Raw genomic sequence first — 25,995 nt, 5'->3', positions numbered from 1 at the left:
CTTACAGAAAGCATTACAATTACCATTTAATACCGTGTAAATACGACCCTGGACATGATATCCACCTGGTTTCGGTTAGGAAGTGAGTCCACAAGGTTATGGAGTTACGTCGCATCGAGTTCAACCCACTCATGATTTGATCGTGCAGTTTCGCCAAATTGCGGGAATGCTGTCGTCGGCAACAGCGGGTGAAACGCTGTTGCAAAATATCTTACAGATTTTTATGGGGTTCAAGACAGGTGATCCTGCAGACAAATGGAGATGTAATTGATTGCGCAAGTGGTCAGGAAACCAGTCACATTTTCCTCCAACCAATAATTGTTATTGTTATCTTTATTTGTTGTGTGAGCAAAGGCCTTTGTTAGGTGAGCGAATCCAAACGTTCATTGTGTGCAGTTCCCGTCGCAATGTTCCGTCGCTGACAGCTTGGTATAGACCTCCATTCACTGCCTGTAGCAATTTCTGTCGGTTTGGGAAGCGATTCTGATTCACAAGGCTGCAAAGGTGTGCCTGGTCTCTCCAGTCAGTATCTTCCTCCGACAACAATTCTCTCGTTGCGTTTCGTGGCCACTGTGTTACACCACTGCTGGCTGAAACGTAGAAAGCAAATCCAGCAACTTCACACATACCGTATGGCTGCGAGCACGCCCAAACACGACTGCCTGTTTTTGTCACCCTGACACGTCATCACATTTAATCACGTCTACATACACTGTCCGCCTCAAACATAAAGTCTCGCTTATCGCTACTGCCCTACACTCCCGCAGAGGCAGTGCACGTGCGGCTGAACAAGTCACTCCATCGCTGCACCATCTGTAAACTGATAAATGTCAGATCGTCGATAAATATGGGTGAAATGTAAGAAACGCCCGGAAGGAAAGAACAATACACAGGGCTTTAAAAAATAACTCTCGCACGTTCCTACTGATGGTAAATTGGCCAGTACTAGAAGAAAGTTCCTGTATATGTCCGCAAACCAATACCTCTTGACATATGGACCGTTTTTTTGTGACGAGTAATGTTCAGTACTCGGTGGTGCTGGCAGTCTTTCTGTTGCAGATTAGTAAATTACCATAATATACACGTGTAAGCAGTGCAAATGCTCGAGTACTCATGGAGGTGAGGCGTCAGGAGCGCTTCAGTATCAGTATATGGACTGAAATCGTCTGTGGCAGACTTCTAGGGCCATACACTTTACCAAACAGACTACAATATGCTTTGTATTACGGATTTTCTGTACGATGAATTAACGGCGTTATTGGAGAACGATACCTTTGCACAAGGATAACGATTATGGTTTATACACGACGGGGCATCACCCTATTTCCTCAGTATCGCACAAGAACGTTACAGGGGCCATCGGTTGGTTGATGAGGTCCCGTAGCATCGGCTGGATTTCTGGCTTAGGGAACATTTAAATGTATTATTGTATGCCCAACCCGTCGACAACGTGCAGACGTTGTGCATCCAGTGTACACTGCACGCGAAGGAATTCGAATGGAGCCAGGTGTACTCGAAAGAGTGCGTGATTCACTGTAAATAAGGGGTGAAAGATGAGTAAGGATGCATGGTAGTCACTTGCAGTACTGCCTAAGGTGTCTGCTCCTGCGTACGAGAGGCAGATGACATCACTGATAGGTCTATATCGTAACAGGTATTTGTTTCCAGAGATATTATGAGTTTTGACCTAGACTACCTGTTTAGGAATGTGTGTTGTGTCTCTTCTTTTCCTTTGAGGTAGTCACAAGTCCCTTATGTAGTGAGGGGAGTTTGTCATCAACGGCCCTGACACCTAATCTTTGACAACCACTGCAGGTGCTGCTCGCGAGTGATATGTTACTACTTCTTTCTAAAAAGTTACGTTGCCAAGGAACTGTATTGCCAAAACAAAAGCTTTAGACATGTTATCTGTGCGAGGGATGGTAAACATCTGTAATTATCGGGCAAATAAATTGCAATCTAACATCTGTTAGTCAGCACTCGTAGATACTCAACATATTATTCAGGGTTACTGGCAGTCGATACAGATGCCGTCGCCTCACGTTTCGCCAGTGACTGCAGCCGTTATAGTCAGTCTTCAGTCAGCCGTCTTGCGTTGCACAACAGAAAACGCTGTTACGAATTTGGACTCCCATTTTATTAATTTTCTCAATTAGATACCTTAAATCGAGCTAATTGTGGCGAAAATCGTCGGAAGCGATTAATCAGAAGAGTAGAGTTTTAGGATATCGTTCGTTGTCAGCATACTGATGGCGTACTTCGGGAGATGTAGGAATTCCTCACGTTGTCGAACCCTGGCAGTGTAACATAAATGCCATATAAACCCTGCCGACTAATTTAATGCTTAGGTGCTCGGTCTGATGACTTCTCATTATTGACAGACACCAGTTACATAAGTTAACGAAATTTGTTCGATAACTTTGCACCACTTATTCAAAGCATAAATTGATAACAAAAGCAATGAAATGTTGTTTTATAATGTGCAGGGTTAAACACGCTGTATAGCGCAACCAGGAAATACTGCCCATAGCTAAATGTTGTTAGATCTTTGTGAAGACAAACAGATGTGTTTATCACCAGTAAACTGCATGATGGATTCAGTAACCGTAAGTGAAACCCAGCGCATTGTGTGGCGTTGGGCACAAGATTCCTATCCAGAAGGAACAGTGTTCAAAACCCCATCCAGGTACCCAGATTTCAATGTTTCTGAAATCGTTTACGGCTAATATAAGAGCGGTTCCTTCGTAAAACACTCGAACAGCTTGCTTCCCCTTCCACGTCAAATCGGCGAGTGTGCTGGTCATCGACACGACCTAATCTCCTTCCTTTTTTTCTAAATGTATATTATGACATTCGCCGAAGCCTCACAATTACTCAGTGTATGACTGCAAAACTTTTATGGTACGCTGACATTTGGGTGGGATCTCAAAGCTGACTTAACGTGCCGACATGCGAAATCATGTCGTCAAGAAAAATAATCTGAACTTACTTGAGCGTCAGTTTTTGCATGAAGTGTAGAAAGCACAATTAGCCGGTTTATGTGTGAATGAGATCGACTTTCATCGACAAATTTACGAGTGTTGTGGACCGTCCACATGAGCTCACCGTACAAAAACATAGTTAAGCTTTGCGCACGCGCAGATGATGTGTTAAGCGATGATAGATGGCGCAGCGATCGAATCATGTGTTCAAATGTTCGTGCTCTGACTAAGGGGGCTTAGGCAGTAGCGATCAGTGAAGCATTTATGTTTCAAGCGAACATTGTACGTCGACAAGGGTAAAAGGTAAGGATTTGAAAGAGTGACAAAAAAGGGTCAATCGTGTTTGGCCGTGTCCATGGCTATAAGGTGTGTGAAGTTATTGAATTTGTTGGTGTTGAGTTGGTGTGTCGGACTGGTCATTGTGCTTACAAGCAGTCGTGTAACGCAAGTAGCCACTAAACACGTCAGAGCTCTGATGGGGAAAAGAAGAAGACACGTTTCATGGCTTATGAATCAAAATCGATTCCAAACCCGACAATAATTGTTGCAGGTAGTTAATGAGGGTCCATCACAACATGTGAGTGAGAGAATACTGGAACGGCAGCTACACGCAATGAACATAGTTATGGAGTCGGTACGCGTTGCAAGAAACCACTTCTCGCAGAGGCACATAAAGCCGACCACAATAAAATTCACTGGGCTGGAAGAACATGGTTTACTGAACACTCCCCCACTCTACTACATCTTAATTGGCCTGAAAAATCACGACTTGAACCCCATACAAAACTAGTGGAACGTGTTGGAACAGTGGATAAAACACCGAAATTAGCATCCCCGTAATTTAATGAAGTTGCGTGCTCAGATCTACAGCGAGTGGCATCCTGAACGCGACGTACCTGCACAACCTTGTGGACTCACTTCGTAACCGAATCCAGGCTGTTACCGAATTCAGCAGCGGAATTACACGTTATTAAACGCTGCTTGTAATGATAACTTTAGGGGTGAGTAATTTTTTGTCCAGTGATGTAAGAAGAATGGGTACTGTAAACGTGTTTTGTGTTTCCATCTAGGTAAAGGTATTGGTTGCGATGACTGCTGCTGTCTAGAACAGGGAAATTACTGGAATTGTGGAATATTTTGGTCGAACCATGACTATGAAGGAGCGTAAGTTTTCTGCGTGAAGTTATAGAATAAAGCTAGGTTCGTATTTACACTATGTGATCAAAAGTATCCGGACACCAGGCTGAAAATGACTTATAAGTTCGTGGCGCCCTCCATCGGTAATGCTAGAATTCAGTATGGTGTTGGCCCACACTTAGCCTTGATGACAGCTTCCACTCTCGCAGGCATACGCTCAATCAGGTGCTGGAAGGTTTCTTGGGAAAAGGCAACCCATTCTTCACGGAGTGCTGCAGTGGGAGAGGTATCGGTGTCGGTCGGTGAAGCCTGGCACGAAATCGGCATTCCAAAACATCCCAAAGGTGTTCTATAAGAGTCAGGTCAGGACAGTGTGCAGACCAGTCCATTGCAGGGATGTTATTTTCGTGTAATCACTCCGCCACAGGCCGTGCATTATGAACAGATGCTCGAATTTGTTGAAACATGCAGTCGCCACCATTACCAGCCTCTTCAACTGTCGGCGGCCTCGGTCAGCGGACGAGGTCGGCTTGTACGCTTTTGTGCTGCACGTGTACCTTCACGTTTCCACTTCACCATCATATCGGAAACAGTGGACCTAGGGAAGTTTAGGAGTGTGGTAATCTCGAGTGCAGACGTATGAGACAAGTGACAACCAATCACCCGATCACATTCGAAGTCCGTGAGTTCCGCGGAGCTCCCCATTCTGCTCCCCATTCTGTCCTCTCACGATGTGTAATGACTACTGAGGTCGCTGATATGGAGTGCCTGGCAGTAGATGGCAGCACAATGCATACCTAATATAATTAACGTATGTTTTTGGGGGTGTCCAGATACTTTTGATCACATTATTGTATTTACTGTACATTTCAGCTCCAGTTTGACATAGTCTTTACGAGTGTGGCAGCTCTGGTCTCCCCAGTTGTATAATTTGGAATATTCTTCAGTCGCTGTTTATAAAAATCAATATAAAAAATCAGAACAAGAGATGTCACTGTATCGTTCATTGCTGCATTGAAATTATCACGTAAAGTCGTGTAATTTGATATCCCCATTTACTCCGTTGGTCCACTGAATTCAATTTTAAGTTTTCTCTGTGTTATTTGCGAGTAAAATTTCATAGATGCAAAGCTTCTGATGGTTTGACCTTGGATCTACCACTTGCTCCAGTACCAACCTTTTCTGGGATTTCCTATTCCTTTATCTGTGGCAGCACAGTTTCTGTCCTCACTGGTCTGCCCCTGTCATTCTTACAGGGTACACCGTTCCATCCCTTCACTGCGTTCTCTCCTTAGCCAAGCCGGGAACCAGCTAGCCTTTTAAATTCACATCACTACGTCGTTCCACTAAAAGAACATGAAAATAAAGACTTGATTATTTGTCATTGGACAAGTATGAGAACCTTGATGTTCTTTTTCCATGTTGAAGAATCATTTATGTGTGTGCCAGTCTTCACTCCCGTCTAATAATTATAATAATAGTACTAGAAGACTTGAAAAAATCGTCGTTGGAATAGTTAGAGGTGATATTTAAGTTTATTAGTGTTGTTTCCTGGAATAAAATGAGTACTTAAAGATCTTAATCTTAATGCGATATATTATTATTTTCTTCAGCAACTGAAAAATTACTCTGCATCTTATTATGCGGCTTTTAATGTTAAAAACGCTGAAGTGTCCTTGAAGATATAATACGTTTATCACCTCGATACATCAACGTTAAAAATATAGTTTTTAACGTATTACATGCAAGGTACAATGGTCCCCCATTCGGATCTCTGGGCGGGGACTACTCAGGAGGATGTTGTTATCAGGAGAAAGAAAACTGGCGTTCTAAGGGTCAGAGCGTGGAATGTCAGATCCCTGAATCGGGAAGGTAGGTTAGACATTTTAAAAAGGGAAATTGATAGGTTAAAGGTAGATATTGAGGGAATTAGTGACGTTCGGAGACAGGAGAAACAAGACATCTGGTCAGGAGAATACAGGGTAATAAATACAATATCAAATAGGGGTAATGCAGGAGTAGGTATAATAATGAATAAAAAAATATGAGTGTGGGTAAGATAATACAAACAGCATGTTGTTGATGTTGTGGTCTTCAGTCCAGAGACTGGTCTGATGCAGCTCTCCATGCTACTCTATCCTGTGCAAGCTTCTTCATCTCCCAGTACCTACTGCAACCTACAACCTTGTGAATCTGCTTAGTGCATTCATCTCTTCGTCTCCCTCTACGATTTTTACCCTCCACGCTGCCCTCCAATACCAAATTGGTGATCCCTTGATGCCTCATAACGTGTCCTACCAACAGGTCCCTTCTTCTTGTCAAGGTGTGACACAAGCTCCTCTTCTCCCCAATTCTATTTAATATCTCCTCATTAGTTATGTGACCTACCCATCTAATCTTCTGCATTCTTCTGCAGCAACACATTTCGAAAGCTTCTATTCTCTTCTTGTCCAAAATATTGATCGTCCATGTTTCACTTCCATACATGGCTAAACTCCATACAAATAATTTCGGAAACGACTTCCTGACACTTAAATCCATACTCGATGTCAACAATTTTCTCTTCTTCAGGAACGCTTACCTTCCCATTGCCAGTTATTTTGCTCCCCAAATAGCAAAACTCCATTACTACTTTAAGTGTCTCATTTCCTAATCTAATTCCCTCAGCATCACCCGACTTCATTCAACTACATTCCATTATCCTTGTTTTGTTTTTGTTCATGTTCATCTTATACCCTCTGTCCATTCCGTTCAACTGCTCTTCCAAGGCCATTGCTGCTTCTGACAGAGTTACAGCGTCATCGGCGAACCTAAAAGTTTTTTATTTCTTATCCATGCATTTTAATACCAACTCCGAATTCTTCTTTTGTTCCTTTACTCCTTGCTCAGTATACTCATTGAAAAACATCGGGGAGAGGCTGTAACGCCGGAAATGCATATCCTCCTATTTCCATCTATTGTACTATAATTTTTTTTCCTTATTTTGTTACCTGAAGATATGACGTTTCTGTGTCTTTATATATTCTATTTTTTTACTATATATATATATAGTAAAAAAATAGTGTGTGTGTGGTATATATATATATATATATATATATATATACATATATATATATATAAACCACACACACACTATTTTTTTACTATATATATATATATATATATATATATATATATATATATATAGTAAAAAATAGAATATATAAAGACACAGAAACGTGTGTGGTTTATATATATATATATATATATATATATATATATATATAAACCACACACACACACACACACACACACACACACATACACTCCTGGAAATGGAAAAAAGAACACATTGACACCGGTGTGTCAGACCCACCATACTTGCTCCGGACACTGCGAGAGGGCTGTACAAGCAATGATCACACGCACGGCACAGCGGACACACCAGGAACCGCGGTGTTGGCCGTCGAATGGCGCTAGCTGCGCAGCATTTGTGCACCGCCGCCGTCAGTGTCAGCCAGTTTGCCGTGGCATACGGAGCTCCATCGCAGTCTTTAACACTGGTAGCATGCCGCGACAGCGTGGACGTGAACCGTATGTGCAGTTGACGGACTTTGAGCGAGGGCGTATAGTGGGCATGCGGGAGGCCGGGTGGACGTACCGCCGAATTGCTCAACACGTGGGGCGTGAGGTCTCCACAGTACATCGATGTTGTCGCCAGTGGTCGGCGGAAGGTGCACGTGCCCGTCGACCTGGGACCGGACCGCAGCGACGCACGGATGCACGCCAAGACCGTAGGATCCTACGCAGTGCCGTAGGGGACCGCACCGCCACTTCCCAGCAAATTAGGGACACTGTTGCTCCTGGGGTATCGGCGAGGACCATTCGCAACCGTCTCCATGAAGCTGGGCTACGGTCCCGCACACCGTTAGGCCGTCTTCCGTTCACGCCCCAACATCGTGCAGCCCGCCTCCAGTGGTGTCGCGACAGGCGTGAATGGAGGGACGAATGGAGACGTGTCGTCTTCAGCGATGAGAGTCGCTTCTGCCTTGGTGCCAATGATGGTCGTATGTGTGTTTGGCGCCGTGCAGGTGAGCGCCACAATCAGGACTGCATACGACCGAGGCACACAGGGCCAACACCCGGCATCATGGTGTGGGGAGCGATCTCCTACACTGGCCGTACACCACTGGTGATCGTCGAGGGGACACTGAATAGTGCACGGTACATCCAAACCGTCATCGAACCCATCGTTCTACCATTCCTAGACCGGCAAGGGAACTTGCTGTTCCAACAGGACAATGCACGTCCGCATGTATCCCGTGCCACCCAACGTGCTCTAGAAGGTGTAAGTCAACTACCCTGGCCAGCAAGATCTCCGAATCTGTTCCCCATTGAGCATGTTTGGGACTGGATGAAGCGTCGTCTCACGCGGTCTGCACGTCCAGCACGAACGCTGGTCCAACTGAGGCGCCAGGTGGAAATGGCATGGCAAGCCGTTCCACAGGACTACATCCAGCATCTCTACGATCGTCTCCATGGGAGAATAGCAGCCTGCATTGCTGCGAAAGGTGGATATACACCTTACTAGTGCCGACATTGTGCATGCTCTGTTGCCTGTGTCTATGTGCCTGTGGTTCTGTCAGTGTGATCATGTGATGTATCTGACCCCAGGAATGTGTCAATAAAGTTTCCCCTTCCTGGGACAATGAATTCACGGTGTTCTTATTTCAATTTCCAGGAGTGTGTGTATATATATATATATATATATATATATATATGATTTTTATTTGCAAATATTATTTGTGTTTTTACGCTGGTTTTGGCCTAGGGAAAACTATGCTATCGAACGACTACATCGATAGGTCGTGTGGAGAACCAAAGTGTTTAGGATCTTTGGTAGTGTTAACTCTGCCGCATGGAGCGCGGGCAGAGGGAGTCTGGCTGGAGTAGGGCGGTGGAGCTGGTGTGTCGTGTGACGCTCCCGCGAGTTGCCGCGCTTTCGGGGTTTGGCAGCATGTAATTGGGCTCGACTTGCTATGATAGTTTCTGATACGGTGTCGCGGACGGGAAGCATTAGCTGGCGCACATCAAGAGCCCGTTTCGCCTGGTGACCGTGTCGAGAAGAAGGCGCGGCAACATCGAGCTTCTGCAACAGCTACGGCCGACAATGAGTGATTGTCGTCACCTCCTCGATCGACGACTGCAAACCTTCAATCAACCATCAAGGAAGACTAAAAGCACGTAAAGTTTTAGAACTGTATAGCAGACCTCAGCTTTTAAAACTGTTCAATTTTCATAACTAAAATTACAGCAACTTAGCATGAACATTTGTTGCTCATTGTCCCAATTGCATTACCAAGCAAGGTCTCTTCCTTTTCCAGAATGAACTAGAGTGTCGTTGGGATTCAAACGTCAGCATTAAAGTAATGTCATTCCATTTTACTGCCTTAATTTCAAAGTTCAGTTAAAGTATTCATAGCTGGCTACTATATTCAGATTACACAAGCACAAATTAAGCTGTGGCTGCAGCTCAACTTGGTTAGTTACTAAATTTTACTATTGTTAACTGTTCAGAACCATTTAAGTCAGGTTCAAAGTTAAATCTCTTATTTCTAAATTGCGTAGCTTCAAGTAGCTTTTGAAATGATTGTTGAGGTAGCCCAAGACTAATCTTATTTTACTGAATTTCGTAGTGCTTCAGAAACAAAGCTCACTATTAATTTCAGTCACTGAATTAACTTTCAGTTTTCCGGTTTTATTAATTCTTTTGCTAAATTAAGTCAGAGTTTAGCGAAATTTATTACTTCTGACAAACATTCAGTTTTCACACAACACGTGTCAACCTTCAGTTGCCACGCTTTAGTGCTAATTATGTGTGCAGTAACCTTTCCTTTTCAGTTATTATAATAGTTGACCATAGGACTGGCGACCGTAAGTTTCCCCAAATTTCAAATATCTAATTAACAGCAATTAATTGTTAACGTAACGACCACACATTTACTTTCTTTATTAACTTTATCCCTTTTCAAAATTAATTTCCACCAATTTCATTTACATTTTACCTTTCATTTAGATGTAACCCTTTCCTCCCTCTTTACCGACAAATTAAATTCGGTGACGATTGCTTTTTCCAAATTTCCATTAGGTGCACACAGTTTAATTTTTCACTGTCATTAAGGTCGATAAGTGAGAGGGGGAGGTTACAAGGCTACAACCCTGCCTCACTCCCTTCCCAGTCATTGCTTCCCTTTCATGCCCCTGACCCTTATAACTGCCACCTGGTTTCTGTACAAATTGTAAATAGCCTTTCGCTCCCTGTATTTTACCCCTGCCACCTTCAGAAGATGAAAGAGAGTATTCCAGTCAACATTGCCAAAAGCTTTCTCTAAGTCTACAAATCCTAGAAACTTAGGTTTGCCTTTCCTTAACCTATCTTCTAAGATAATTCATAGGGTCAGTAATTCCTCTTGAGTTCCTATATTTCTGCGTAATCCAAACTGATCTTCCTCGAGGTCGGCTTCTACCAGTTTTTCCATTTGCCTGTAAAGAATTCGCGTTAGTTTTTTGCAGCTGTGACATATTAAACTGATAGTTCGGTAATTTTCACATCTGTCAACACCTGCTTTCTTTGGGATTGGAGTTATTATATTCTTCTTGAAGTCTGAGAGTATTTCGCACGTCTGATACACCTTGCTCACCAGATGGTAGAGGTTTGTCAAGATTGACTCTCCCATGGCTGTCAGTAGTTCTAATGGAATGTTGGCTATTCCCGGGGCCTTGTTTCGACTCAGGTCTTAAAGTGCTCCGTCAAACTCTTCACGCAGTATGATATCTCCCATTTCATCTTCATCTACATCCTCTCCCATTTCCATAATATTGTCCTCAAGTACATCACCTTTGTAAAGACCCTCTGTATACTCCTTCAACCTTTCAACTTTCCCTTTTTTGCTTAGAACTGGGTTTGCATCTGAGCTCTTGATATTCACACAAGTGGTTCTCTTTTCTCCAAAAGACTCTTTAATTTTCCTGTAGGCAGTATGTGTCTTATCCCAAGTGATATAAGCCTCTACATCCTTACTTTAGTCCTCTAGACATCCCTGCTTAGCTATTTTGCACTGCCTGTCGATGTCATTTTTGAGACGTTTGTATTCCTTTTTGCCTGCTTTATTTAATGCATTGTAGTATTTTCTCCTTTCATCAATTAAATTCAATATATCTTCTTTTACCCAAGGGTTTCTACTAGCCCTCGTCTTTTTACCTACTTGATTCTCTGCTGCCTTCACTATTTCATCCCTCAAAGCTACCCATTTTTCTTCTAACGTATTTCTTTCCCCCATTAATGTCAATGGTTCCCTTGGCCACAGCAATGCGTTCGCTATGGTCTTTGTGGTAGCTTACCCGCACTTTTATTTTTTTTATTCATTATTAAAGCTACTCCTGCATTACCACTATTTGATTTTGTATTTATTACCCTGTATTCACCTGACCAATAGTCTTGTTCCTCATCATCATCATCATCATTTAAGACTGATTATGCCTTTCAGCGTTCAGTCTGGAGCATAGCCCCCCTCATAAAATTCCTCCATGATCCCCTATTCAGTGCTAAAATTGGTGCCTCTTCTGATGTTAAACCTATTACTTCAAAATCATTCTTAACCGAATCCAGGTACCTTCTCCTTGGTCTGCCCCGGAAATCAGGCACAAGTACATAACAGTGATCTCAGAAAGGTACCAGTTTGTTGAATGTAGTCAATTACAGTCATTGGAAAAGGAATGGACAAGGTACAGGGACACAGTACTAGACGTGGCTAAAGAATGTCTTGGAACAGTAGTGTGTAAAAGTAGGATGAAGCAAACAGCTTGGTGGAATGACACAGTCAAGGCTGCCTGTAAAAGGAAAAAGAAGGCGTATCAAAAATGGCTACATACTAGAACTCAGGTAGACAGAGAAAGTTATGTTGAAGAAAGAAACAAAGCCAAACAGATAATTGCAGCATCCAAGAAGAAATCTTGGGAAGACTTTGGAAACAGGGTGGAGACTATGCGTCAAGCTGCTGGAAAACCATTCTAGAGTGTAATTAGCAGTCTTCGAAAGGGAGGTAAAAAGGAATTGACTAGTATTTTGGACAGGTCAGGAAAACTGCTGATTAATCCTGTGGATGCCTTGGGCAGATGGAGGGAATATTTTGAAGAGTTGCTCAATGTATGTGAAAATACGATCAGTAATGTTTCAGATTTCGAGGCAGAATGGGATAGGAATAATGATAGAAATAGCATCACATTTGAGGAAGTGGAGTAAATGGTCAATAGACTGCAGTGCAATAAAGCAGCTGGGGTGGATGAAATTAAGTCGGAACTCATCAAATACAGTGGAATGTCAGGTCTTAAATGGCTACACAGGATAATTGAAATGGCCTGGGAGTCGGGACAGGTTCCATCAGACTGGACAAAAGCAGTAATCACACCAATCTTTAAACATGGAAACAGAAAAGGTTGTAACAACTACAGAGGTATCTCTTTAATCAGCATTGTGGGTAAAATCTTCTCAGGTATTGTTGAAAGGAAAGTGCGAGCATTAGTTGAGGACCAATTGGATGAAAATCAGTGTGGGTTTAGGCCTCTTAGAGGTTGTCAGGACCAGATCTTTAGCTTACGGCAAATAATGGAGAAGTGTTATGAGTGGAACAGGGAATTGTATCTATGCTTTATAGATCTAGAAATGGCATATGACCGGGTTCCTAGGAGGAAGTTATTGTCTGTTCTACGAGATTATGGAATAGGAGGCAAACTTTTGCAAGCAATTAAAGGCCTTTACATGGATAGTCAGGCAGCAGTTAGAAATGTATGATGGAATAAAAGAAATTATTCAGATAGTGAAGGGAGACGAAAATTTGATAGTCATGGGTGACTGGAATTCGGTAGTAGGAAAAGGGAGAGAAGGAAACGTAGTAGGTGAATATGGATTGGGGGTAAGAAATGAAACAGGTAGCCGCCTGGTGGAATTTTGCAGAGAGCACAACTTAATCATAGCTAACACTTGGTTCAAGAATCATAATAGAAGATTATACATGGAAGAGGCCTGGAAATACTCGAAGGTTTCAGATAGATTATATAATGGTAAGACAGATATTTAGGAACCAGGTTTTAAATTGTAAGACATCTCCAGGGGCAGATGTGGACGCTCACCAGAATCTATTGGTTATGAACTGTAGATTAAAACTGAAGAAACAGCAAAAAGGTGGGAATTTAAGGAGATGGGACCTGGATAAACTGAAAGAACCAGAGGTTGTACAGAGTTTCAGGGAGAGCATAAGGGAACAACTGACAAGAATGGGGGAAAGAAATGCAGTAGAGGAAGAATGGGTAGCTTTGAGGGATGAAGTAGTGAAAGCAGCAGAGGATAAAGTAGGTAAAAAGACGAGGGCTAATAGAAATCCTTGGGTGACAGAATAAATATTGAATTTAATTGATGAAAGGAGAAAATATAAAAATGCAGTAAATGAAGCAGACAAAAAGCAATACAAACGTCCCAAAAATGAGATCGACAGGAAGTGCAAAATGGCTAAGCAGGGGTGGCTAGAGGACAAATGTAAGAATGTAGAGTCTTACATCACTAGGGGTAAGATAGATACTGCCTACAGGAGAATTATAGAGACGTTTGGAGAAAAGAGAACTACTCATATGAATACCAAGAGCACAGATGGGAAACAAGTTCTAACTAAGAAAGCAGAAAGGTGGAAGGAGTATATAGAGGGTCTGTACAAGGGTGATGCTCTTGAGGACAATATTATGGAAATGGAAGAGGATATAGATGAAGATGAAATGGGAGATATGATGTAAGTAGGCTCTTTAGGTTTTTATATTGGTAACACCACGTAGCAGTCTGTATGAAAATCACTGGCTGTGCTGTGGGCAGTCTGTGGCTGGGTGGCATTGTTGGAATATTCGCTATTGTAGTGTTGGGCAGTTGGAGGTTAACAGCGCGTAGCGCTCTGCAGTTGGAGGTGAGCCGCCAGCAGTGGTGGATGTGGGTAGAGAGATGGCGGTGTTTTGAGAGCGGATGATCTGGACGTGTGTCCATCAGAGACAGTAAATTTGTAAGACTAGATGTCATGAACTGCTATGTATATTATGACTTTTCAACACTATTGAGGTAAGTACATTGTTTGTTCTCTATCAAAATCTTTCTTTTGCTAACAATGCCTTTTATTTAGCTGGCAGTAGTGGCGCTCGCTGTATTGCAGTAGTTCGAGTAACGAAGATTTTTGTGAGGTAAGTGATTTGTGAAAGGTATAGGTTAATGTTAGTCAGGGCCATTCTTTTGTAGGAATTATTGAAAGTAAGATTGCATTGCGCTAAAAATACTATGTGTCAGTTTAACCACAGTCATTTATAATTTTTCTAAGGGGACGTTTCAATGATACTCGTGAGGAGTTTGACAGAGCACTGAAAGACCTAAGCCGAAACAAGGCCCCGAGAGTAGACAACATTCCATTAGAACTACTGATAGCCTTGGGAGAGCCAGCCCTGACAAAACTCTACCATCTGGTGAGCAAGATCTATGAGACAGGGGAAATAGCCTCAGCCTTCAATAAGAATATAACAATTGCAATTCCAAAGAAAGCAGGTGTTGTCAGATGTGAAAATTACCAAACTATCAGTTTAATATGTCACAGCTGCAAAATACTAACGCGAATTCTTTACAGACGAATGGAAAAACTGGTAGAAGCCGACCTCGGGGAAGACCAGTTTGGATTCCATAGAAATGTTAGAACACGTGAGGCAATACTGACCCTATGACTTATCTTAGAAGGTAGATTAAGGAAAGGCAAATCTACGTCCCTAGCATTTATGGACTTAGAGAAAGCTTTTGCCAATGTTGACTGGAATACTCTCTTACTCTCTTTCAAACTCTGAAGGTGACAGGGGTAAAATACTGGAAGCGAAGTGTTATTTACAATTTGTACTGAAACCAGATGGCAGTTATAAGAGTCGAGGGGCATGAATGGGAAGCAGTGGTTGGGAAGGGAGTGAGACAGGGTTGTAGCCCATCCCCGATGTTATTCAACCTGTATATTGAGCAAGCAGTAATGGAAACAAAAGAAAAATTTGGAGTAGGAATTAAAATCCATGGAGAAGAAATAAATACTTGAGGTTCGCCGATGACATTGTAATTCTGTCAGAGACAGCAGAGGACCTGGAAGAGCAGCTGAACGGAATGGACTGTGTCTTGAAAGGAGGATATAAGATGAACATTAACAAGGGCAACTCGAGAATAAGGAATTTAGTCAAATTAAATTGGGTGATGCTGAGGGTATTAGATTAGGAAATAAGACGCTTAAAGTAGTTATTGAGTTTTTCTATTTGGGGAGCAAAATAACTGATGATGGTTGATATAGAGAGGATATAAAATGTATACTGGCAATGGCAAGGAAAGCGTTTCTAAAGAAGAGAAATATGTTAACATCGGGTATAGATTTAAGTTTCAGGCAGTCGTTTCTGAAATTATTTGTATGGAGTGTAGCCGTGTATGGAAGTGAAACATGGACGATAAATATTTTGGACAAGAAGAGAATAGAAGCTTTCGAAATGTGGTGCTACAAAATAATGCTGAAGATTAGATAGGTAGATCACACAACTAATGTGGAGGTACTGAATAGAATTGGGGAGAAGAGGAATTTGCGGCACATCTTGACTAGAAGAAGGGATCGGTTGGTAGGATATGTTCTGAGACAGCGAGGGATCACCAATTTAGTATTGGAGGGCAGCGTGGAGGGTAAAAATCGTAGAGGAAGACCAAGAGATGAATACGCTTAGCAGATTCACAAGGATGTAGGTTGCAGTAGGTACTGGGAGATGAAGAAGCTTGCACAGGATGAGCAGCATGGAGAGCTGCATCAAACCAGTCTCAGAACTGAAGACCACAACAACAACAACATGCACGATACATATATAAACGAAGGAAAATATGGGGAAAAATTTCCTGTGGTCAGAAAATTTTGTACAGTTGTAGGAGGAAGTACCCTGAGCAACATACCGTACTACAAATCCTAGCCAGTGTGATGTGTGCGTGGTGGTGCGGGGCTAGATTTAAGGGTTTTACATTGCAGGGGATGGAAAAATCTCAAATGATTAAAAATAGGGTTTTCAAGGTATAAAATTTATGTTTGTTGTTAAATGAAGTGCGTTAGGAACAAATATTAAATTTGTGCCACATATGAGTGCAGTAGAACCATATTAAAGGATGGAGCGTGTTATGGGGCGTGTGTCAGGCTGGAGAGCAGCATTTTCAGTAAGTAGTACTATTCACAGGGGTAACATATGTCCCTGAAGAGTTCCTAACAGCATCTGACTATGTATTTCTTATCAGCGGCCACACATGTACTCTGCAAATACGGATAAAACTGAATGATGTTAGTTGATCATTTTACACTCACAATTACGCGTGGAATTGGCTTGTGTGACCAATAAGTGACATAAATTATCCTCATTTATACCCATAATGCTTATATTTGTTTTCAGTAGAACTATTTTCTGAAGGCCTCTGTCTCGCAAATGTTCCAGCAGAGCTGAAGAGCAGTAGGACACATCATACATTTACTCATGTCTGCTCTGTAATCGTAAAATGTTTCCCCAGAAGATTTCCAAGAAATATGTATATTTTATTCACTGTGAACACGACTGCATACGTTACGGAAGTTGCTAAATCGTTGTAAGAAATGAAAATATATTAAGCTATACAGACGACTTCCTTCTCAAAAAATTATTTCAGTTACTTACACAGTTCAAATTTGATTTACTGTATTATTTGCTCAATTCACCTTGAGATCTAAAGTTCATTGTTCCAAATCGACAGAAATCAGAAGATTTTGAGGATTGGTAGTGTTTTGTGTCCAGTAATTTGTCAAATTAGATGTGAAAAGATACTGTATTCTGCGGTATTATGCTGGTCATTATTGAATTCGACGTTTCTATCATGGAGATGAGCTATAAATATGTCTGAAAATTTCAAAGCAACGTACTTCCAGTTCCAATTTCGATTATGTTGCATGTTCAAGCATTTCGCAGCCCTAAGTGTTGCTTCCACACAGCAAATGTACGGTAATTGCACTGCCAGAGGAAGTCGGGGCTTTCAATGAAATTGGACAATGACTCAAGCTCCTTTTCTTTTTTTAGTAACAACATTATACACTAATTCAGTAACCCATGCGATACATCAGTACAGGACTTACAATTTATTCGCTCTGTGTTTTGTTATTTATATTAAATTCTCATATACATCAAAATAGAGTATTTTGGTGATATTTTACCTGTACGCAATTAGTGGCAATTCAACAACATTTGGATTACATTTCCACTTGTATTTCATTCTTTCGGAGATTTCCTTCATTACAAAACACTTGTAACGGTCATTATAGAGTATTGAAGCATTTATAAATATATCACAAAATATGTAAGGTAAATGATATTCTTTTGTTTCTGTTACAGTGTTGATGCAGAGACTGCTGGAATAACTTTATTGTAAGCTATTTGGTGAAAAGCCTATTGGCAGCATGAGCTTTTGCAGTGCATCGATGTGTTAATTAATTACTGTGACGTTGTTAAGGAGTATGGATAAAATCAAATAACCTGTGAAATTTAATTTAGTAACGGGTGTGGAAATACTTAGAATCTTGATATCCTTTTTGCAGCAAGGAATCTACAAATAGACGACTTTACCAATGACTGCTGATGACAATCAACATGTGACACGCAGAAGAAACCTTTTATTGACGCTAATTTCAGTATACAGATTATGTATCATTTCCCCTAATTTCTTCTCAAGGTATGAGGAAAGTGAACGCAAACTAGATCAAACTGGAATTTAGTAAGTTTTTGTTGCTGTTATTAACTCAGTTATTCCAGAGTAGAGTTTATACAAGTGATCTTAAAGGCTTCATCTCTCCTCGCCGCATCTCTCGTCACACTAGCCAAGTTGTAGGTCGGGGCTTGTCTCCTGCACTCGTGACGTCACAGTCTACAAGTTCAATGAGCGCTTTTAATACCACAGTAGCTGTCTATAGTACCTCTTTGCCACTCTTTACTAGGAAATGTTTTAGATGCTATTTTGCAGTTCACTTTCTGTTTGTAGTGTTCTCACTTTTAGGTCTAGATGATGTTCTAGCGGCAGTTTCTTCCCATGCTACGTGTATATATTAGTACATATATCTATTAATTTTCAAAAGCTTTCATTTAAACTCTGCCCTTGCATCACGATGTTTCCCAAATTAAAGGACATTTTGAAAGTGGCCCTGGGAAGCATAAACCAAGAATTCAGTTGCAGCGGCTACACTTTACCAGCTGTACAAGCGGAACTGAACTGACTACTAGCTGTTACATTAAAAAGTGGTTTGGCTTTATGTACTTGGTGAACCCCGAACCCCCGATGATAGAAATTCGGTGTACAATGGTTTGCGCGGCCGGCTTCAGTGTCATTAGAATCCTTTTGAGTGTATTGCCGGCTGCCGCGGCAGCCTTTGTCGTGAGGAAGGCCTCTTAGCACAACCAAAACGTCGGCTAGTTTTAGACTTTTAGAAGACAGTACAACCAGAAGGGAGTTTATAAAAATTTCGTATGTTGTTCAGTGATATTTTCTGAGTATTTTGGTACAAGGCATCCATGGTCAACGATGGCTCGATACAGAATTATTATGTTTTGCTTCGAAGTTTACTCGCTGGCAGCGAATTCCCTGACATCTGTTGTGTTAGGCATAGATCTATTACCCAGTACTGACATGAAGAATTGTGCTGAACCATTATTAAATTGGTATTAAAAATAAAAATGCAACGAACCAAAACATGTAAAAAAAAGTAAACTCCGGCATCTGAAGCATTTATACGGGGATATATTTTAACATTGTGACGGAATCAGTGTTTTGTTATTGCCTTCAGCACTGATACTGAACAGAAAAGCACAAACAATCGCGGAGAAACATCTTCTCATGTTACAACGCACATCAAGAATCGCTACATTAGCAACATTTTCGGAAGCAATTTCTCTCCTTCCATCTTTTGGCGTAGAACAATCAAGGGAAGAATAAATTGTTATCATGTAGCCAAAAGTCATGAATTTCCTGAACAATAAATAATCGTGTTGTTAGGTGAACACACGAAATGAAACGTTACTTGTGTATCGGAATTATCATCTAGTGCGACACTGATCATTGGCCACATACCAAGTGATCCTGCCTAATAACTTTGATTTGCGATTTACGCTGACAAAACAGTTTCCAGTAAATAATACAGTGCGAAAAGGTGAATGTTCAGCTGTGTAGTTAATAATCGCAGCTATTACTTTAGTTGAGATACAGCAGCACTTACGACACATTTAAATGCCAAATGTGCTGTATTTAACGACATTTAAAAGCGTTTGCAGTCAGTACAATTCTCGTCAACACTTGCAGTATAACTTTCCGCAAAAACCGACTGGACATGCTCCGAGTAATTTTAAGCGACTTTTGTGTGATGATTGAGATCAAAACTTTCCATCTGTATCAGCGATTAGCTTCATTGAAAAACATTTAGGACGCAGCTATTTGAATATTCAAACTTTGTTGACCGTCTACACTGGACCTACTTCCAAAGGAGTGACGGTTATGTTTTCGTCAGATCTTAGTACGTCGGCTATAAGAATAGCCCGTTAAATTCTATAACCACGTTTACGTGCTACTTCATAGAGCAGTATACTCTTGTAGCCAACATGCTTAGGTCTGGTGATGATCCGATCGAATCAGAACATAACACAGTCTTAAAGTGAAAAAGAAAATTATTATAGCATCATTAACGGCAGATTTTCTCCATACAAGATAATATGTCAGTTGACAACGTTCCATTAACAAAAATCTAACTATATCCGTATTTTGAGACAGAAAGAACTTTTGAGCCTAATTAATATAAGGAAATACTTGTATCTTCACACACAAACTTTTGTTAAAATCATTTGTTCGATATTTCGGAGCATACAGAATATTTCATGAGTATCTACGTTAAATGGTATTCCGTGTATACGAGTAACTCACCTATTCGTTGATGGAACAGAGACGTCAAACAGTCATGCATACAGTACTTCCCCGTGTGCTTGCAAGAGCTGAACGTATCTTCACTGACACCTCAACTGCACACGGAAGCTAGAAGCATCTTTGGCTCTCAACTTATACTCTCTGCCGTACGTGTGACACTGACTAACGCGAAGGCACGGCGCGCCCGCCAGCGGCGATAAGGAAAACAAGTTTCTGTAATCATCAGAGAAAGGAAAATACCAACAGAGCGCACGATAGCGGGGAAGAGCCGTAACTGCCGTTAATGTCAAACGGACCGTCGCATCAACTGTGATACCGCAAGGGTCATGGGTCCCAGACGAATCGACCTGATACCGCAGAGGTCGAGCCCACGATGAAGACTCTGGGAAACACTGCTTTGTGGTTACGCTCCTCTGAATTTGTAGGAGTTACGTTGCGAGTCTGTGGTTTCGTGATGGAAAGACCATTGACTATTTCCCAGTTCGAACTTTGACCTCAGTACCCAGCAACGTGGTTAGCAGACTGGACTCGCATTCAGGAGGACAGCGGTTGAAATTCGCGGCCAGCCATCCAGATGTAGGTCTTCCATGATGTCCTTAATTCACGCCAGCCAAATGCCCTGATGTTTCCTATGAAATGGCACGGCCAACTTCCTTCCCCACCCTTCAAACAATTCGAGTATGTGATCCATCTCTAATTACCTCGATATCGGTGGGACATTAGATCTTAAACCTTCTTGCTTCCTTCGAACTCAGAAGAGCCTGAGCAGTGTCTCAGTTCTCGTTCACAGCGATTTTCTTTTACCTGTTGCGGCACGTGGTTTGTCGACACCTATAAATGTCAAATAACTCTGCTTCCAAAAGTTGCTCCAAGAGGTTACGATCGTAAATTTCACCTTTTGCTGTTTATAGGAGGATTCAGATGCTGTGTTGTTGAAGCACTGGCCTCGCACTGTAGATGACAAGCTGAAATCTGTTACTGGCCATTCGTTTGTGGTTTTATCATCACCAAACGGTAATACCTAGGTACTTGTTCTCCGAATACTATGGCCGGTGACCTGCCTAATCGGTTTCTCGCCCAATCTTTTGTTTCGTTTATGAATATGTTAATATCTAATGGATACAAAACCCGGCCTTCACATTCTTTTTTCCATTGGTGTATACTGCTACAAATTTTTCCGTTTTCCAATGTCTTCGTTTTTTTGTCTTCTTAGTCTACTTATTTTTTAGCATTCTATTTAACACCATATCTTCTTTGCCAGAAAAGGTGTACTTTGAAAAGGACTGCAGACAATGTAAGATGCCAATTACACTTCATCATGGTAACATAGATTCCGATATCGGATATTGGATTCTAAGGAGTATCCAGGAGTAGATATAGACTCACATGCCTAGAAAGTTCCTCATATTATTGCGTCTCTGCGGCCCCCTCTACGATTGTTACAATGCCATGTGACTCAGTGATAAGCGTTATCAACATGTTATAGCTCAATATACAGAAACCGAACCCGATAGGTTTTGTCGATTCCAGGAATTTCTGGTACATAGTTTGTAAGTTGCTGTTTCGGTCATCAATCAAATGGTTGGAATGGCTCTGAGCACTATGGGACTTAACTTCTGAGGTCATCAGTCCCCTAGAACTTAGAACTACTTAAACCTAACTAACCTAAGGACATCACACACATCCATGCCCGAGGCAGGATTCGAACCGGCGACCGTTGCGGTCGCGCGGTTCCAGACTGTAGCGCCTAGAACCGCTCGGCCACTCCGGCCGGCGATCATCAATCCCAAGGGCGGTTTGATGTAGACTTTCAATCCTGCTCTCTGTAACATCGAAAGGCTGTCTTATGTAGTCACATCTTTGTCAGCTTGTAACGTCCCCATACAGCGATCGATTAAACCACTGAACCTTGTGGTTACGTAACTGTGTGTATCTACGGATTTCGGAAGCAGTCTATCGGTCATGAATACTGCCAAATGGAAATGGGGAAACATACACAACACTACTAGGAATGGCAACAACAACTAGCTCACTTTCAATATATTTGATATGGAATTACGAACACTTTTACTGCGAATCACGTCAGTCGACGGGCCACTAACATTTCAGTAGACTATCGATCCCACCATGTGGCTGGAGTACGATTTCTTCAGCTTTTAAATACGAAATCATGTATATTGAGGGGGCCGATAGGTCTTCATTGCTGGCTACTCTTGGTCACTTACACAGCCGGCTCTCTAAGAAACGTCAAGGTTTACGTGCCCGGCAGGCAAAGTGTTAATGAATTAATGGATTAAAGTTGGTGCTGATCTTTCTTAAAATATACTTGGATAATTTGTAAATGATAATGTCAATCGTCCAAATGGACGACCTTCAATACTGTACATTTTGATTACGTAATTTTGTATCATGTCTACTGATGAAAATATTGTGTGTGATTACTGGAAATAGCATGCCTGAATCGCTCAGCCCAATCATCTTCACAGACCAATACGATAAAACATACTGTAATTGCTACAACAGAAATGACCTTGAACAGGAATAGTCTCAGCACGCTGACACTTTGCTTCGCAATTTTATTTTTAGATGTATTTATCAGATAAGAAAAGTATCACTTTCAAACTATTGAAACTCTTTAAAACATCAAACAAACAACACTCAAATACTAAACACTAAACAATGAACGCATAACAATAAAGATACAAATGCAAATTTCTTTGAATTTTTAACCTATTTAGTACCAGCACTCAACTGAAATAGCGTAATTGCTTTCATACAGAATAATAATTAGCGTAAAGGCCTTTTACTATGGAAGTGACGGTTAATTTACAAATTAATTATGAGGTATTCAAAGGTGTAATATCTGATAAAATTCTATTACATTCTGTTACATATTTATGGTACTGGTTCATGTCAACAGGGACCTAGCAATCAGGATCCAATTCTGGCAATAATAAAACACTATTTGTTGGTAAATTACTGTTTTCAAAAGAGTTAGTGGGATTTACGACGACAATCGAATGTCGTAATCTCATGGTGAGTTTGGTCGACGCAACAATGCTCTAGAACTGCCCCGTGTTTTTAGTTTGCAACACCTCTTTAATGACAGAAACTGTTGCCCAAATTACCTTCTCTGCTGACTGCACTCCATGACTGTCACGGTTAAGAAAAACAACATACTACTAAATCATGCCTCGCAAATGTTCGCGAGCGCCGTTTACGAGCCCACGTCGTGGCTCAAATCTGTGCCTACAACGCGTGCCACGACCGAATTCTCGCTACAACCAACGGGCGCAAGTACACGTACAATTCCTAACATTTGTGTATTGTGTGTGTATTGTTTATTGAACTGGGGACCTAGAAACGACGAAGAGGCTTCGTCCCACCATAGCCCTCAGTGGTTCACACCCCTGCTACAGGCCACAGCAGTCCACCCACCCCACCGCCGCCCCACACCGAACCCACGTTATTGCTTGGTAGAGTAATTATGGTTTACGCGTGCGTGGAGAAAAGTGTTTGCGCAGCAATCGCCGACATGGTGTAACTGAGGTGGAATATGGGGAAAGAACCCGCATGCGCCGATGCAGATGGAAAACCGCCTTAAAATCCATCTACAGGCTGGCCGGCACACCGGACCTCTACACTAATCAGCCGGGCGGATTCGTCCCGGAGACCGGCACGCCTTCCCTTTCGGAAAGCAGCGTGTTGGACCGCGCGGCTAGCCGGGCGGACATTCCTAATATTTACTACTCCATTTGCTCTTTCATACCTCAATGATTAAAATATTTTCAAGAAACTGAATTATTCAGCCAGTGCAAATTTATTTCGCTCGAAGACCAGTACCAACTTTAATCTATTGAATCATTAACACTCTGCCTGCCAGACACGTAAACCTTAACGTTTCTTAGAATGCAGACCATATAAATGACCAAGACCAGCCTACACTGAACACCTATTGAGCCTTCGTGTTTAAAAGCGGAAGAAATCCTATCCCAGTCACATGACGGGATCCGTAGTATACTGAAATCTTGGCTTCCCGTCGATTGACGAGATTCACAGTCCAAGTGCTAATAATTCCATGTCAGCTCTATTGCAAGCGAGTGTGTTGTCACTGTCATAAGCATTGAAACATTTTTATTAAGTGCGCTTCATTGAATATACGCGGAAAAAGCTAAATTTGACTATGTTTGCCTTGCATCTGAGGAAAAAGGAAGTAATTGACACTATTGTGGCGTTGTATGCCCCTACGATTCTTTCCCTTATGCCACCACTTTGTATCTTCTTTTCAGTAGGCCAAACTCTTCGTTGGTGTTTTTCGCTGTCGGGTGTTTATGTTTTCGACAACGGCATGCATCATACATTTTGACGGCTTAGGACTGAGCGTTTTCTGCAATGGTACTATAACACTGCTTCCCACAACACTATGATCCCTGCATTGTTTACAAAAATAAGTGTTATTTAAAAGACAAGCCTGCTCAGTCCCAGGCCTGATCCCAAATAAACGTTTTGGATGAAGCGTCAGTTGCCTGTGGGATCATTTCTCCAAGAAAACCACCAAAAACTGCTTTTAGCAGATTGGGACTCTTCTTAGCATATTCCATGATAAATGCATCAGAATTTAGCAAAAATACGTAATGCATGAACGCTGTACTTATAGCAATAAGTCACGCAAGCTCTATTCATGTTTAGCGTCTTTGTCAAAAACAGAATAGCTGACTTTGGCAAGAAAGAGAATAGGTGACAGGAGGCTTTTCCCCTCATCGTGTGTCTCACGTGTATGTCACCCTTTATATCCATCTCTCTCTCTCGTTTTGACTTGTACACAATAACAAGTGTATAATTTCCTCTCCACGCGTCTTCCACAGACAAGTATGTGTTTGTAAAGAAATACCGGATTCAAATCAGAATGAGAATATCTGAAAATATGACAGTCACAACCATTTAGTGTCGAGAACTTCACAGTTCTGCACTGTACAGGTATGTTATTCGTCAACTGGCTGCTCGGTTTTGCGTTAAGGTGGCAGGCGTTCCTAGATAGTGCTAATTTCCTGCTTATTACGTAACGCATGCTCATTTCGCGCCTCACCACCTGTGCTGGCATTTCGTTATGCGGCGCCTCTGGGCTCTAACTGACCCCGGCACGACGCAGATAAAATTATAAAATATTTCCTTAAAAATATTCTTCATTTGTCTGAGGTATTGTAAATCTGGTAGATTAATCGCTGAAAGATTTCGCCAAGGCCGATTTTCAACAGCATACCGTATCTTCCACTGACTTCGTTTGAACACTGCAGGACGTGTTGTAGTCTATATACTAGAACACGTTTTTACTGAGTTTACTAAGTCACTGTTCACTTCAATATCGTTGTGGTTACAGAATTTCTCTGTAAGTCGCCAGCTGGTGAGCGGCGCAATACCGTTATGTTTATGTTTGTACGTAGTAATTTTAACATTTGACATGCCGATTTTGTAGTGATCTTCATGAGAGCGGGAAAACGATGTGCAACGCCAATGGACAATACAATTTTAAAGCACAAGGTATGTTATAACTCCACACGTTATGTTACAAGACAATTTATCATCATTGTAAAAGATTTTTCCTATCAGTTTCTGTTCGTCTTGTTGCAGATCTGATGATGACAGCGGAACTCTGTCGAAACCGTCATCCAGTAAACTTCTTTTTTTAGCGGTTTTGGCTTGTGAAGTTGTACTCAGTTATCATTATGATACACGAGTAACCAATGTAAACGTTTAAATAATATAAATTACATGTTCAGTGCAAACTGATCAAAGACCTGTCCGTACTGCTGAAAGACGGCGCTGTTTTTGGCAAGATAA

At 41.6% G+C, this 25,995-nt stretch overlaps 2 protein-coding genes across 3 annotated transcripts in view; one reads left to right on the top strand and one right to left on the bottom strand.

The window, feature by feature from the left end:
• The window catches only part of LOC124789632 (major royal jelly protein 1-like), a 90,097-nt gene extending 69,793 nt beyond the window's left edge, over positions 1 to 20,304 (bottom strand). For both annotated transcript variants that reach the window (XM_047257057.1, XM_047257058.1), the window contains exon 1: positions 20,158 to 20,304. The gene's annotated coding sequence lies outside the window, so the exon portion shown is untranslated. The remainder of the gene's footprint in view (positions 1 to 20,157) is intronic.
• LOC124789000 (octopamine receptor Oamb-like) overlaps positions 1 to 25,995 on the top strand; it is a 596,669-nt gene that overhangs the window by 131,697 nt on the left and 438,977 nt on the right. The gene's annotated exons all lie outside the window — the stretch shown is intronic.

The sequence above is a fragment of the Schistocerca piceifrons genome, chromosome 3, assembly GCF_021461385.2.
Source record: "Schistocerca piceifrons isolate TAMUIC-IGC-003096 chromosome 3, iqSchPice1.1, whole genome shotgun sequence".
In the NCBI taxonomy this organism is placed as follows: Eukaryota; Metazoa; Arthropoda; class Insecta; order Orthoptera; family Acrididae; genus Schistocerca; species Schistocerca piceifrons.
Note: the sequence above shows the minus strand (reverse complement) of the source record. Positions and strands in the feature narration are given on the sequence as shown.